A 15,588-nucleotide genomic window follows, 5' to 3' on the forward strand; every position below is an offset into this window, starting at 1 on the left:
GGTTATTTATTTATTTTTATCCATTTCATACATTAAAATAGACTACCATCTTTGTAGCAGTGGTGGGAAAGGTGATCATGGGTCCATTATACATTATCAGTCAATCTTACGTGACAGACTCTCAGGTCTGTTTGTTGCCCCCCCCCCCCCACACCGCCCCAGGAGTTTGATGAGTCACACTATTTTTCCATATGAGCTGCCACTCAGACACTCCAGTGAGCAGTTAGGAGTTAAGGATGGGGATTTGTCTGCTTCTCTGTCTTGATTTGGAACATCTGTGCTTGCTTGGGAACTAAAGAGTCTTCAGTGTCACTTGGGTAGATTTGAAAGCACTCAGTCTGTAACCACTGAGCCAGACCCAATTGGTGACTTTACACAGCAGCAGGATTTCAGTTGTGCAAATCCCTATCTTGACTCTCTTTGTAGGTCAGGAGCCTCTGCTGATGCAAAAGGAGCCTCCTTTATCTGCTGCTTCATGCTGAACGCTGGTGGCATCTTTGTGGTTGATCCATTCCTTTCCATAGGCTTAACCAAGCGGTAATCCAAGAACACCCCAGCTTCACAGAAGACCTCCATTTTATTTTATAGACTTGCTTTCAGAGAGTTATTAAATTAACACAGATCTGTTCTGAAGTCCTAAGTTTCCTGCATTCATAGCAGGGATGGAGAAACTGGGATAGTTCTTTGAACACTTTGCCCATCGGAGGCCTATATAAAAAAGGAGATGAAAGGTTTATTTGCCCCCACCCTTTTCCCCATTCTTACCACAAGTCTTGGAGAATATTATGGAACAGATTCAAAAGTGTCACTGGCAGGGTCTGAGATAGAGGTGATAGATAGCAGGGGAGGGGCAGTGGGAGATTGTCCAGTCTCGTACTACTTATAGGTCAATCTACAACTTTCAGGCCGGCAGGTTCCAAATCTTTCAAACCATTGACACTTTCCTCGACCAGAATTGCCAGAGAAGCTGCATATAAGGGGCTGAAGATCCAGTCATTGAGCTTTGGTAGATACAATGACTGCCCACACTCAATGGTCATTTAACATGATAGAAATCACCACGCCTCTTGATAGCATCACCCAAACAATTTTCTTCTTCCTTTCCAAAACTCTGAACCAAAAGCTGTTACAGAAGAATAGGGGTTGCAGGAAGGGAAAACTAGGCAGTGCTGAGGAGATGACAATCTGTTAAAGAGTTGGCTACAATGCACATATGGGCATAGAAAAATATCCGGACATAGCTACAGTCACTTTAGAGGGAAGAGATTTTTACTCTCTACTCTGTATGTTACATAAATGCTTATAGTACTTATAAAGTATTTTTAAAATGTCATGAAAAATCAACTTTCCATATTTGTTTATTAGTTTGCTTGATTTTACCATCCAAATCATGGGTAAGGGTCAGGTCTACAGCACACTCCGAAGGATGCCCTCAGGGCATGCATAGTTACTAGTTCTCAAGTTAAAGCTCCATTCTCACCTCCCGTTCGAGAGAGAGTACCCAAAATGGCTTGAATCATGGTAATACGATTATGGGGGTAAACTTATACTGCTTTAATTTCCCTTTAAAAGTAAAGGCATCTATAAACTTGATATATGTATGAAAAACAAATCACATGAGACACAATGTGTTGAAACAACACATTTGAGAACCACGTACTGATGGGCAGTCACTGCATTTGGGTGAGATGTGTTAAGGATTACTGTGTGATACCAAGAAAATCAAAGTGCCATCCTTAACCTGAAAGCTGCTTGAAATAGAGAGGGGAAGTCTGTATCGCAAGACAGCTCATGATGAGTTCCTGCCTTAATTTGAGTGTCTGGATATTCTGAGGACAACTTCCCCTGGGAGACTGGGGGATGTCTTCCTGAAGGAAGTGTCTCCACAACGAGGTATGGTGTAAAGATTTGGAGGTGTGTATAGGTGGGCTGATATTGAGGTGGGGTGTAGTAGGCAAAGGTTGTCTTTAGAGGACATTGTGACCCCTATGAAGACAAGGGTTTTGTTTCATTTGCCACTCTGTACCTCATGTCTACAGCCAGCCATAGAAAGGGTGCTCAGTACTATTCACTGTGTAAATAACAAGTCAAAGTTATCACCAGTGGTATAAATTGAGCTAGTCTGGGAAACAGCCTATGACTCTCAGTGCCATGTTGGTAAAGTGATAGCTGTTCTACATTTTCCTGATGTGCTGGGTTCTTGGGAGTGCTAACAGATTAAGTCCTTCAACAGCAGCCTTGGAAGATTGATTTATTTCTTGGGTCCAGAGCCCCTTACCAGTTGCTGAGCAGAAGACAAAGAAAGAAGACAAGATCTCTGCCAGGAAAACAGTTTACTGATTCCTCTCTGTGACCTGCTTTTAATCAGTTGCCCATTTACATAGCTCCAGACCCTTATCTCTGTATTCATGTGACCCTCACCCTTATTCCTGAGTGATGATGGATGGCCTAAATTATTATTCCCCCTTTACAACCACTTTGGGATCCTGAAGTGGAAGGACTTGTCACTGGTCTCCCAGCTCAGGACTGCAGAGCCAGAGAGAAAAATCAATGTCTCTTCACCTTGCTGTGGTTCTTTCTACTTGCATGGGCTGGGACCCTACGAGGCCTCCGTGAGCTGCTTGGTGAGCCTTAGGAGGCACTGTATGCTGCTGTCATTAAGGTGTAGATAGTAGATTTCCACTCCTCCGGGAAAGCGGAACAAAACAAAACAAAGCAAACAAACCAACAAAAAACCTTTGAGGTTTTTCCTCTGCTTTGTGCATTGACTTGAAGGTTTCAAGGTACATGAGGCTTACAGGAGTTAAGGTCCGTGCTTTGTTTGAGTTTCTGGCAATCTGGGAATGAAATTTGCTTTTTTTCCACCCCTGATTGAAATTCTTATCAGATTTCTTCTGTTTAGTTCATCTGCATACAACCCCCTTTAATTTACAGTGAGTAAAACCCATCCTTCCTGTCTATTTCCCCAATATGTCCTTCTCCAAATGGTCCAAGACCTTTGGGCAAATTAGTCATGAGATATATATGCTGAGCTGTACCGGTAGGGCTCACCCTTGGGATAATCACGAAGCATTTGTCCATATTTGGTTTCTTCCTTTCCTTTTTCACGCTCCCCTTCATACCCTCATGTTTTCCTTTTTTTTCACTCCAGGAAAACGTTTTAAAACAATCGGATATTACATTCATCCAACAGTATTGACCACAGGCCTGCTATGTGCCAGGCACCTTGCTATCTGTATCAGCTTTCTATTGTTGCAAACACATTTGTTAGCTTACACTTTCTGGGTTCAGGAACCCAGGCATGGCTTAGACTTAGATCAGGCTGAAATCTTGGTGTCAGCTGGGGCTGCAGTCTTCCGCGGATGCTTGGTGTGCTCTCCAAGCTCAGGTTGGTAGTAGAATTCATTTCTTGGTGGTGGTATGATGGAGGTCTCCTTTGTTTTTTAGCCATTAGCAGAAGACCACTCTCAGCTCCCAGAGGCCATCCTTAGGTCCCTGCTATGTGGCCTTCTTTCATAACATTGGAACTAACTTCTCCAAGACACCGGGCAAGCACCTGCTGCTGCTTATCTCTCTGACTTCATTTAAAAGACTCACCTGATTAGATCAGCCCACCCGGGAGAATCTCCCTTTTGATTAACTCAAAGCCTATTGATTAGGGACCTTAATTACATCTGGGGAATATCTTCATCTTTCCCGTATAATGTAACCTTGTCATGGGATTGATGTCCGATTGTACTCTTGAGTCTTGCTTACACTCGTCGGGAGGGGACTGATTACACAGAGTGTGTATCTAGGGGGCAGAAATCTTGGGGGCTGCCTTAGAATTTTGCCTACTTAAAGCTATTCAGGGAAGAAACAGCTGTGAGTAAAATAGGCCTCGGTTACACATACATTTCACGGGAGAGCCAGAAAATAATAAATCGGTATTTTTAATTTGTGATATATTCTATGAAAGAAACAGATTGATATGAAAAATACTATGCATAGGCAGCATTTAGATGGGATAACATTTATACAGAGCCATATGGAATGAAAAGGACCAGTCACATAGAGATCTGGGGAAAGAGCATTCCACGCAGACCCACCAGCGAGTTTGAAAGCAAAGAGGTCAGGAAGACCTGTTCTGTTTTTGAAGAACAGAAAGGAGGCTGGCATGGTGGGAGCAAAGTGAAGGAGGAAAGGTCTGATATGTATGGGCATGGGCCAGGTTAAGCAGGGACTCATAAGCCATGGTAAGATGTTTTGGAGATGGGAAGCTAAAGGTAATTTTAGCCAGGGCACAAGTATGATCCGATTTAAGATCTGTGGTATTGTGATTTATGATAAAAATGTATTTGGTTTTCATTCCATATTTTGGCACAGAGCTTCTAATGCCCTTGTAATTAGCTAAGTGCTGAGAAAGATAAAGCTGTCCATTGTTATGTTAGTAAGGTGACTTTTGATCTTACCTAAGGATGGGGGCTGGTTGCCAGTGGAGCCAATTATGTGATTAGAGGGTTGGAACTTTCAGTCCCAGCCCCACTCCCCTCACCTTCAGGGAGAGGAGAGGGGCTAGAGATTGAGTTCAATCCCAATAGCCAATGATTTAACCAGTCATGCCTATGTAATGAAGCCAACATAAAAGCCCCAAAATACGCGATTCAGAGACCTCTGGTGTTGGTGAACATGTGGAGATTTGGAAACAGTGGCGTGTCTGGGGAGGGCATGGAAGCTCTGTGCTCCTTCCCACATACCTTGCCCCACGCATCTCTTCCATCTGGCTGTTCCTAAGTTATATCCATTTATAATAAACCTATGATGTTAGTATGTAAAATGTTTTCCTGAGTTCTGTGAGCCACTCCAGCAAATTAATTGAACCCAGAGAGGGGGTCTGGGGAACCTCCAATCTATACCCAATTGGTCAGAAGCCCAGGCACCTGGGCTTTTAATTGGCTTCTGTGTGTGCATGTGCGTGTGTGTGTTTGGAGGGCAACCTGTGAAATCTGACATTATGTTCAGGTAGATAGTGTCAGAATTGAGTTGAATTGTAGGACACCCAGCTGGGACTGGAGATTTGCTTGGTGGTGTGGGAGAACCTCCCACATGTTGGAATTGGGTGTGGAATTACAAGATCACTTTATGTGGAAACTGAATCATAGAAGTCCAAGAGAGGAAGCAGGGAAACCAGACTGGAGATAGTTTTGAGAGTCCAATCAAGAGATGATGGAGGCTGCATTTGAGTGTTGGCCGTGGAGACAGAAAGAAGGAAATGGAGTCAAAACATATTTTAGAGACATTCAGAAGGACAGGAGTTGCTGATGGATGGGATGTGGCACCCAGCAGGGGCATTTCAATTTTAAAAGGTTAATCACTTTGCTTGAGGTCACACAGTTATTAAGCATCTGCAGTGGATGCAGGATGTCCTCTCTCCATCCCTCTAATTCCTTAGCAGAACCACACGTGAACCAGGCAGTAGATATCATTAATTGAGATTGCTGAAAATATGCTGCAGATCCACTTTTTCCCCACCTTAAAAAATGTAGGTAGAAATAGTGGGGCATTGCTCAATAAACTCAGTACATCCTCATCTTTATTGCAAACCAGAGCCATGGTCTACAGAGTGGAAGACCCTCTCTGGAATTTCTCCAAAGGAACCTGTCATAGGGTCTTGGACACTGGTTGGTTACCATTGTGTTGTGAAAACACTTTTGTACAATGAGCAAGGGAAGAAGGCAAAGAGGGAGTAATTGCGCTAGATTTGGTTTATGATTTTGGCTTTTTTATTTGTGAGTCAGGTTTGAAGGCTGAGATGACTTACAGAGGCCCTCAGATGATCATAAAAACAAGCTCTCTCTCACTGCCTGCCCTCCTGACCACCCCGTCCAGAGGTCCAGAGGAAGACAAAAGCATTTGCATAAGCACCAGACTGAATGATTTGGTGTCTATTAATCTACATACTAGAGATAATAGATTTGTTCTTAAAATGGCCATAAATTGTACTAACACAGACAGGGCCAGTGAGAAATGGAGGGTTCTATAATGTTGGATAAGCTAACTTAAATGAGTATTTGTACCACAGTTTTTATCTCAGGATGTCCAAAAGGCTCTTGGTTTCTAATGGAAAACCATGAGATATACCTGTAAGGATGAGATACAGAGGGGGAAGGGGGAAGTATTCCCCTATTCTGAGCAATAGCTGGGCAGGTGCTGTGCAATATGAGTGTCACTGAGAGTGGATGTCAAAGTCCTCCAGGTTCTTAAAGGGCCCAAGAAACAGCCAGGTCTATGAAAGTCAGCAACAGCGCCAGTGTTTTAGAGGTTATTTTATGAATCTGTCAAATTAACACTTGTTGTTAAGTGGAGCACAGGGGGCCAGATGATGAGCCAAGTTTCAGAAACAGACCACAAGAGGAATGGGAATAGAGAAGTTTATTACTTCAGGTCCTGGAGGAAGTACTTGGCACGCCTCAAGGGGCCACATGGGGAGGTCAAGGCAGAGTAAGGGCAGAGAGATGGAACCTGGGACACATGCCTTTGTTAGGGTCTGTGGATGAAGTGCTTTGGGGTTCCTGGGCAAAAGCTGGATTGGTCAATTGAAATCAAAAGAGCAGGATTTTGGTAAGCCCCATGGAGGTCTTGTCTAAGAGGTACACAAGGAGAGACTGTTGATCGCAAGGGCAGCTGGGAAAGTCATATCAGGAACTCACATTTGCTCGTGACTCTGCAGGTTGTTGTCTGGGACATGTGCTTATATGAGGGGCTATCATTAATTTAAGGTCTCTGTAGACCCCTTGGCCAAACAAAACGGATGCCAAGGCAGCACCACCATGGAGCAGCTTAGCTAAACTTTCAACAGCTTATTACTACCTCTATTCATACAATTCAAAACAATAATATATGCGAGCAAACAGTTGTGGAAGACTAATCGTGGTCTAGACTTTATGTTAATTGTTTTACATGACTTATCCCATTTAATTCTTATAATAATCTTGTCTTGCAGATAATAGTATTATCTCGCTTAAAGGGAATGGAGGCTTAAAGAGATTGAGAAACTTTTCTCAATCTCAGAGCTAGTATTAGAATCTGAAAGTATTACACTCTGGGCTTGTTTTATTTATTTTATTGTATTTTATTTTTATTTTATTTTAGAGAGAGAGTGCAAGCGTGGTGGGGGGAAGGGGCAGAGGAAGAGGGAGAGAGAGAATTTCAAGCAGGCTCCATACCAAGCGGGGAGCCCAGTGCAAGGCTTGATCTCACGACCCTGAGATCATGACTGAGACAAAATCAAGATCAGACGTTTAACTGACTGAGCCACCCAGGCACCCCTGGGTTTAGTGCTTTTAAATATACAGTACAAAAATAAAATGAGTGCCTTAGATACTGGACCTCCAGAAACTGCCAGGTCGATTCAGTCCTGCTTCTGTCCCTTCTTCCCATCATTTTATGGGTGAAGACTTACCTGAGGTCACTTACTCATGTGAATGTTTAATGAGCTGGAATTCCAGGGGAGATTTAGTTGGTTAGAAAAAGTTCTGAACATCGCTGGCATTCTATTGGTATTATCCATGGGATATTAAAGAATAAAGGGTTTTTGGACACCTGAAAAAGAAAAAGATGTGGAAGGGCTGTAGCTACGTTTGTTTGTGAGGTGACTAGTCTTGATGTGCAGAAAAATCTGCTTCAGTGGAGGAAAACATCCTATTGAAATCTAAGGGAAAAAATAAGATGAAACAAAACGGTGAATTAAAATCAATAGCAAATGATTTTTTTAATTGCCTAGTTACACATAGGAGTTTCTCATTTTATAACATTTGAAAATACAATTACAGTAGAGTCTGTTTTTTCTTTTTCAGGAAATATCTCCCGAGACGTTAATTTATAAATGACCCAGATTTGCAAATTCCAACATATCAATTCCCCCCTCCCCCATGACAAAACTTCTAAGTTTTGGCTAAATGTTATCATTCCCTTAGTGTTCTAAGCTTTGTTTGCTGCAGACCAGCATTAGCAATTGGATTTCACGGGAGAAGACTTTTTTTTCTTCAAAGTAACATTTTTTCCTTCAAAGTAACATTTTTCCATAACTCACAGGAATTACTGCATCTTTGATGACTAGTAGACTGCAGTATTTGGTGGTCAACTAGGTCCATTCACTAATTACAACTCACAGAGGCATAATGAGCTTATAGTTGCTCCTTCAAATCATAAATGGACCATTTCAAACGATAGATATTCAGGACCAGTTATAAATTGTAAAAATCAAGAAAGATAAATGGCAACATTTCACTGTTTTAGCAAAATTAACTGATATTTCTGCTTTAATTAAGCACACATTGTAAAATTGAGACCATTTGAAAAGATAAACATTCTTTTTAGCTAAGGTACTTAGGGGCATGGGAAGCCTCTCTTTCCAGAGTATGTAGCTATAGTCCTGTCTCCATCCTTCTTCAGCTTGTCAGGAATTTTTAGGTGCAGACCAAGCTCAATGAAAGAAACCGCTTAGAGGTGTCTCGCCTTGCAAATCCATGCATACTGTTTCCCGAACTTCCATGATGATGGGGGTACTTGTTAAGAATAGAGATTTTTTTCTCTTTAGAAATTCTCATCTGGTAGGACTGAGTTGGAGCATAAGAGTCTGTGCTTTTAATGAATATCCCAAGCCATTCTTATCACTGAGGAATTTTAAGAAATACTGTGATGTGAGAGGAAATGCCACTTTTTGCCCAGAGTGTGATGATTTCAACAGGAGAAAGGTCCCAGCAGAAATCTAAAAGACCCTCAAGCCAGTTCATCATTGGAGATGGGGAGAATCCTTCTTCCCCTCTGGGCACCTGGTTGGCTTTTAAAATTGTCTGCATTGGCTTAGTCCTCTTATAGATAACACAGTATCTCCTCCCACCCCCATGTTTATTAGACACAGGGAAGATATATTTAAAGAAAAAAAAAACAAATTGAGCTTCTGGAAGTGAATAATGTAATGTCTAAGATGAAAAACACAGTGGATGGTATTAACAGCAGATTAGATGTTGCAGAAGAAAAGATGAGTGAACTTGATGATGTAGTAATAGAAACTACCTAAAATGAAATGTATGTAGAAAAACACTGGGGAAAAAAACCAGCATGAGTGAGTTGTGGAAAACTTTAAGGGGTTCAGTATATTTGCAATGGCAGAGTAGAAGAAGGGATGGGCAGAAAAAATATTTGAGGAAATAATGGCTGAAAATATTTTAAATTTGATGGAAAGTATAAACCTAGGTCTAAGCAGCTCAGCAAACTGAAAACACAATAAATATAAAGAAAATTTATTTTGAGGCATTTATTTTGAGGCATATCATACTGTGTATCCTTTGGATAAATACCTAGTAGTGCAATTGCTGGGTGGTAGGGTAGCTCTATTTTTAACTTTCTGAGGAAACTCCATACTATTCCTCAGAGTGGCTGCACCAGTTTGCATTCCCACCAACAGTGCACGAGGGTTCCCCTTTGTCCACCTCCTCACCGACACCTATTGTTTCCTGATTCATTGATTTTAGCCATTCTTTTTTTTTTTTTTAAAGATTTTATTTATTTATTTGAGAGAGAGAGAATGAGAGAGAGCGAGTACATGAGAGGGGGGAGGGTCAGAGGGAGAAGCAGACTCCCACCTGAGCAGGGAGCCCGATGCGGGACTCGATCCAGGGACTCCAGGATCATGACCTGAGCCGAAGGCAGTCGCTTAACCAACTGAGCCACCCAGGCGCCCGATTTTAGCCATTCTTAAAAATTATGGAAATCCTGCTATTTTCAATAACGTGGATGGAACTTGAAGATACTAAGTGAAATAAGCCACACACAGAAAGATGAATACTGAATGATTGCACTTATATGTGGAATCTTAAAATCAACAAACTCTGAGATGCCTGGGTGGCTGAGTCTGTTAAGTGCCCAACTCTTGATTTTGGCTCAGGTCGTGATTTTGGGGTTGTGAGATCGAGCCCCTCGTCAGGCTCCATGCTTAGCAAGGAGTCTGCTTCTCTCCATCTCCCTCTTTCCCTCCTCCTGCGTGCACTCTCTCTTTCTCTAAAATAAATAAATAAATCTTTGAAAATAAAATAAAATAATACAATACAATAAAATAAAACAAAACAGGCAAACTCTTAAAAACAGAGTGGAAGGGTTATTGCCAGGGGCTGGGGAGAGTGGGAAATGAGGGGGTTAAGGGGCTCAAATTTTAATTATGCAAGATACTTAGGTTGTGGAGATCTATATAGCATGGTGCCTATAGCTGATAGTACTGTACTGTGTATTTAAAATTTGCTAAGAGAGTAGATCTTACATTAAGTGTACTTACTACTACTACTACTACTACTAATAGGGTGAGAGAAAACTTCAGGAGGTGATGGATATGTTTATGGTCTTTATGATAGTGATGGTTTCATGAGGATAGGATATACCTATGCCCAAATGCATCAAGTTTTATACATTAAATGTGTACAGCTTTTTATATGTCAATTATTCCTCAATTTTTAAAAAAGGACATATATGGAATTTAGGAAACTGAGGGTCTGATTTAGGAAAGCAGCAAAGGGAATTTTCAAGTTAATGGAAGGGATTTTCAGGGTCCTCAAGACCTGTGTAGCCAGTCTTGACAACTCCAGATTATAACTGGAGAAAGAAGGACTCCTAGAGGGTTGTCTTCAATAAAAATAATACAAGGAAATATCTCTTTAAACATTTCTGATTGACACTCTTGCCTGTCCTCTCCCCTCCACCCCTGGAAGTGACTAAATTAGTGTAGTTTAGGAATTCTGAAACTGGCTGACATATTTCTACCCATATTATAGATTAGGAAAGCCAGGAAAAAATGTTATTGTTATTTCAAGCTTCTGGTTCCTTGGACTCCAAGTCAACTGCCCACTCCTGAGATCTATAATTAAGACATGATATTAAAATAACTCTTCGCTGCTAAACGCACAGGAATTAGAAACATCCCATATTCATTTAAAGGTATTATAGAAGATCAAGAAGTCATACTCTTGAGAATAAAATGAGTAGATTTTGGATTATCCTGGATTTAAATCTGAAGGTATAACTCTAACAGAATCTTTTAAAAAAATAAATCTAATAAATACCACTTAAGATTGAGGAATGGAAGAGAAGAAAACTGAAATATATTGGTCTCCTACTATGTGCCAAGTCTTTGCTCAGCATGTAAACTTGACACAGCATTATGATGTTTTGTAGAAGTGATAAAGATTTAGAACGCCTCCCCAAATCCTTGTGTTATTTGGTTCGTTTTCCTAGCTGGAGGGATACTAATTCACTCCTTGTTAGGAATTCTGAAACCATGGTAGGTAAGAGCCAAGTCAGAGAGATGGCCAGCTGGAGAGATCATGATTTTCTCTGGAAAGTTGTGGGACGTGGGCCTTTTCCTTCGCCTATGATGTTTCTGTGTTTACTCATGAGTTGTTTTCTTCTTCCTCCCACTTTCCTTCCTCCTCCCCCTCCCTCTCCCCTTTCTCCCCCCTCTTCTTCTCCTTTTTCTTCTTCTCCTCCTCCTCCTCCTCCTCTACCTCCTCCTCCTTATCCTTCTTCCTATAGCTGAGAAAACACATCCAGGAGAGTTCACTCACTTACCCAAGTTCATACATGTAGTAAGCTTTAGAACCTACATTTGATCTTGTCTGACTAAAGGGCCCATACTTTACTTACTGTCATTTGTAATTATATAAAACTTACAACTTCTAAAGGCATTGACCTCTCCATAGTTTCATACTTACTGGCTCTGTTTTCTTGTGAAGCAGAACCACCATATCAGCCTTGAACTATCAGCCTCTAGACTTTTATATGAGGGAGAGATAGATATGACTTATTTTAAACTACTGATATTTTGAATTTCTGTTACAGTCAAACCTATTTAAGTCAAAAGCAATTTAAGTCCTTTTATTCACAGAATATCCTATTATTTTATTCTTTTAATAAATATTGAAGAACCTACCAGATTCTGGTTTCTGGGGATAGAATGATGAGCAATAAGAAACACAAATTTAGTGGAACACCCATTAGGAAATATCAAAGAAAGAAAATTTGCTATTCAAGGTAGTTAGGTCATTATTTTGTTAACTAATATATAAATGTAGATTTAAAAAAATCATAAAAGCAAAATGAAAGAGCCACTGTGGGAGTGAGATGTAGGGCAGTGAAGAGATTTCAGTGTTGGAGAGCCCTAGACATTTGGGGGATCAATAAAGCCTGGAGCTATAAAGCAAGGTGAAATAGGGTAGTTGATAAGACAAATTGCTTCCTTTCTCATTTTGCCTCATTCTCTGGGTCCACTGACATGGGCTTCCAATGCCAAGTGTGAACTGAGCTTTTGCTTTCCACCTGGGTACCATTACCTTTTTCTTTGAGCTTGTCTGAGATAATTTGGGAAGGAAGAGAAGGTTCATTACCTAGGGATCCTTGAACAGCCAGCCTATTACATGGTTCTGGGAGTGCCCATAGAGCTCATCTTTGATTGCTAAATAGATGAGATATCACAGGTTTAAAATAACTTCATACCACCAAGGGTCACTTCAGAAGATGTTCTCAGCTGAGAGCTGCCATTCATCCTATGGTGGAAAAAAATCCACAAAGCTATTAGTAGCACAGGAATAAAGGCAGATGGAGAGAAAGAGCTCAATACCCAGCATCTCCATCTAAAAATATCTACTGTCACGGTGTTGTTCAGATGGCTATCACCTCAGGGAGGGAGGGCAATGGAGTCAGGAGGAAGGTAGGAGGAAAGAACAGGTAACAACACCAGGTTCCTCATGGTCTTCTGGAAGCTGGTATTTGTTCAATCATTCATTCTGCAGATATTCATTACCTATTATGTGCTACACACTAGGAAAAAAATGATGAAGAAGACAGACATGGTCCCTGCTCCTATGGATCTCACAAATAAGCAGAATGTGAAATAGACCAGAGCAAGCCTGGGAGAGGGCAGAGAAAGGCAAAGACGAAGGGCATTTTTCGAGTGCTCATGCTCTTCTTAGTTAATCCCCACAAACACTATGAAAGACATTATTATTATCACTGTGTCCATTGTAGAGAAGGAGACCAGGGCTCAGAAAGTTTAGGTAATCGCCCAAAATTGTCTGCTGAGTAGTAAGAAACAAAAACAGAATTTTCACCTGGGTCAGTCTGACTCCATTATTTAAGTAATTGGTGCTTAGATGATTGTTGCTTGGTTTATCACCAGTAAGGGTCTGTCTTGGGCTGGCTTTCCTCTGAAGCTCAGCACAAACATTAGCTATACAAGTATTCTGGGAGAATCCATACTAGTTTTATTATTAACTACTATGAATATTATTTTATTATTATTATTTTTAATTTATTTTAGAGAAAGAGAGAGAGAGTGCAAATGGGGGGAGGAGCACAGGGAGAGGGAGAGAGAGAATCACAAGCAGACTGGGCTCCATCCCATGACCCTGAGATCATGACCTGAGCCGAAATCAAGTTGGATGCTCAACCACTGAGCCACCCAAGCGCCCTTACAGTGAATATTATTAGGAGGATGAATCTACCACAATATATTAAAAAATGTTAAAAATCAAAGTCAGATAGAAATGGCATTAGAAATGTTTGGGTCATGCTTTTGGTAATTTAATTGGATGCATTTTATGGCTATAGCATTGGAGTTGGCAAATGGCTACTAAGAATTTTTACTACTCACTGTCCATGATTTGGACCTTTGGATATTTTTTTCCTAATGGCAAAGTAATGGAACAGATTTTAATAATTCAATCAAATAGACATATCCATGCTATTGGAAAATATGGGCATATGAAGTTCTAGCCACTTTTCTAAGGCTTTACGTTTATCACCTCATGTAATGCTCTCAACCTCTGAAATAGGTCTTACTAGCGGTCATTCCCATCTTACAAATGAAGAGATTCTGCCTCAGCGAGGTTAAGTAATTTCCTCCAGACCACACAGCTGGCAAATGACAGAGCCAGGATTTGAACTTAAGAATTTTTTACAGCAGAACTTAGTGTATATTTTTCTCTCTCTCTTTTTTTTTTCTACCTTCCTCCAATGGAAAAAGAAAGTCCTCTGCCTTTGATCTAATTATGCTAATCAGGTATTAAACAGTAATTGCAGAATACTATTCTGGGAAGTAGATTTAAAAAATGAAAGATTAGGGCATCTAGGTGGCTCAGTCAGTTAAGCGTTTGACTCTTGATCTCGGCTCAGGTTGTGAGATCAAGCCCTGCATGGGGCTCTGAGCTGGGTGTGGAGCCTGCTTAAAGATTTTCTCTCTCTCCATCTGCCCCTCCTCTGGCTCTCTAAAAAAATAAAAGATCAATTTCTCTCTGGTCCTAATATTCACATCTTCACATTTGAGCATCTCAGTGGGAATTGAGATCACCATCTGGTCGGACTTGGGAATCCATTAGTCCAGGTGACCACAGGACTCCCTGTGGGGTGCCAGGTGATTAGATATTGGCCTTCAGGGTCAGCAGAACTGTGGCTCCCAGAAGGGGACATCTTGGCCCCATCCTGTGTCATTGACTACCATCTAGTGCATGGATGGGAACCCAGCTAGCTAACTGCTCCTCAGCCAGGCTGGTAGAATCCATTGTTTTTTCTGTTCCTCTTTCTAATCTATTTTCCCTATATGCCCTGGACAGGTTAAAGCAAAGCTAAGGCATTTCACTTCAACTTGAGCTTCCCCCCAACATGCTTCCCTTGTTGGTTCCCAGGTAACCCCTGAGGAGGTCCGTTGGACAGACGAGGAGCAGGGTTTCGTAAACCTCACACACTGGCTATGTGTTAAGTGGTTCAGATTTGCTCCAAATTGGGCAAACTGGGATATTTTCTGGAGGAAGATTAAGAAAATGAATCTGGACTACGTGGAGAATGAGAGGAGCCACTGCTGGGAAGGGCAAGCTTTTATTCTGAACGGAGGTGTCACTGACAGAAAGAAAAATCTGACCCTTTTCAGACGTTGAATAAGAAATGTGAGCTTTCTGCAGACAAAAAAAAAAAAAAAAAGATGCCTTTGTAGTTTGCTGGGAATATATCTAAAAAATGTGCAGAGGGTACAGAGGGAACAAAGGAGAGAAAGAGAAATATGTGAGATTAAAGTAGAAGAGGGGGGAAGAGGAAGAGAGAGACTATAAATATAAACATGAATGAATATGATAAAACCAGGTCTTACAGAACATACCAGGAGCAATTATTTTATTTCCCCTTTTTCTGCCTCTCCTGTTTTCCCCTGGACTGCTCAGGGCCATTCACACAAGCATTCCAGCCAGACTTACCCTACTTGGACACCTCCCAGTGTTCCTTATTGCTTCTACCTGTAGTTTTCTCTCTCCGACCATACTAGTAGGTTCTGAATATATTAGAACAAAGGAAAGTGCCTTGGGGGTCAGGGAATGTTGGTTCAAATTTCAATCTGCCATACCTAGGTTATGTGACCTTGGGCAAGTCACTTCTCTTTACTGGGACTCAGTGTCTCCATAAATAAAATGAAGGAATGGGATTAAATAAAATCTATCACCCTTTCTTGCTGTGAGATTCTATGGAGCTATTTGGAGGGCCACATAATTCCTTTAGGTCTCTTCTCCCTGGTGGCAC

At 41.2% G+C, this 15,588-nt stretch overlaps 1 long non-coding RNA gene across 1 annotated transcript in view; it reads left to right on the forward strand.

Moving 5' to 3' along the window:
* LOC144382077 (uncharacterized) overlaps window positions 1-15,588 on the forward strand; it is a 405,648-nt gene that overhangs the window by 125,146 nt on the left and 264,914 nt on the right. The window lies entirely within an intron of this gene.

This window comes from Halichoerus grypus, chromosome 6 (assembly GCF_964656455.1).
Source record: "Halichoerus grypus chromosome 6, mHalGry1.hap1.1, whole genome shotgun sequence".
Classification (NCBI taxonomy): domain Eukaryota; kingdom Metazoa; phylum Chordata; class Mammalia; order Carnivora; family Phocidae; genus Halichoerus; species Halichoerus grypus.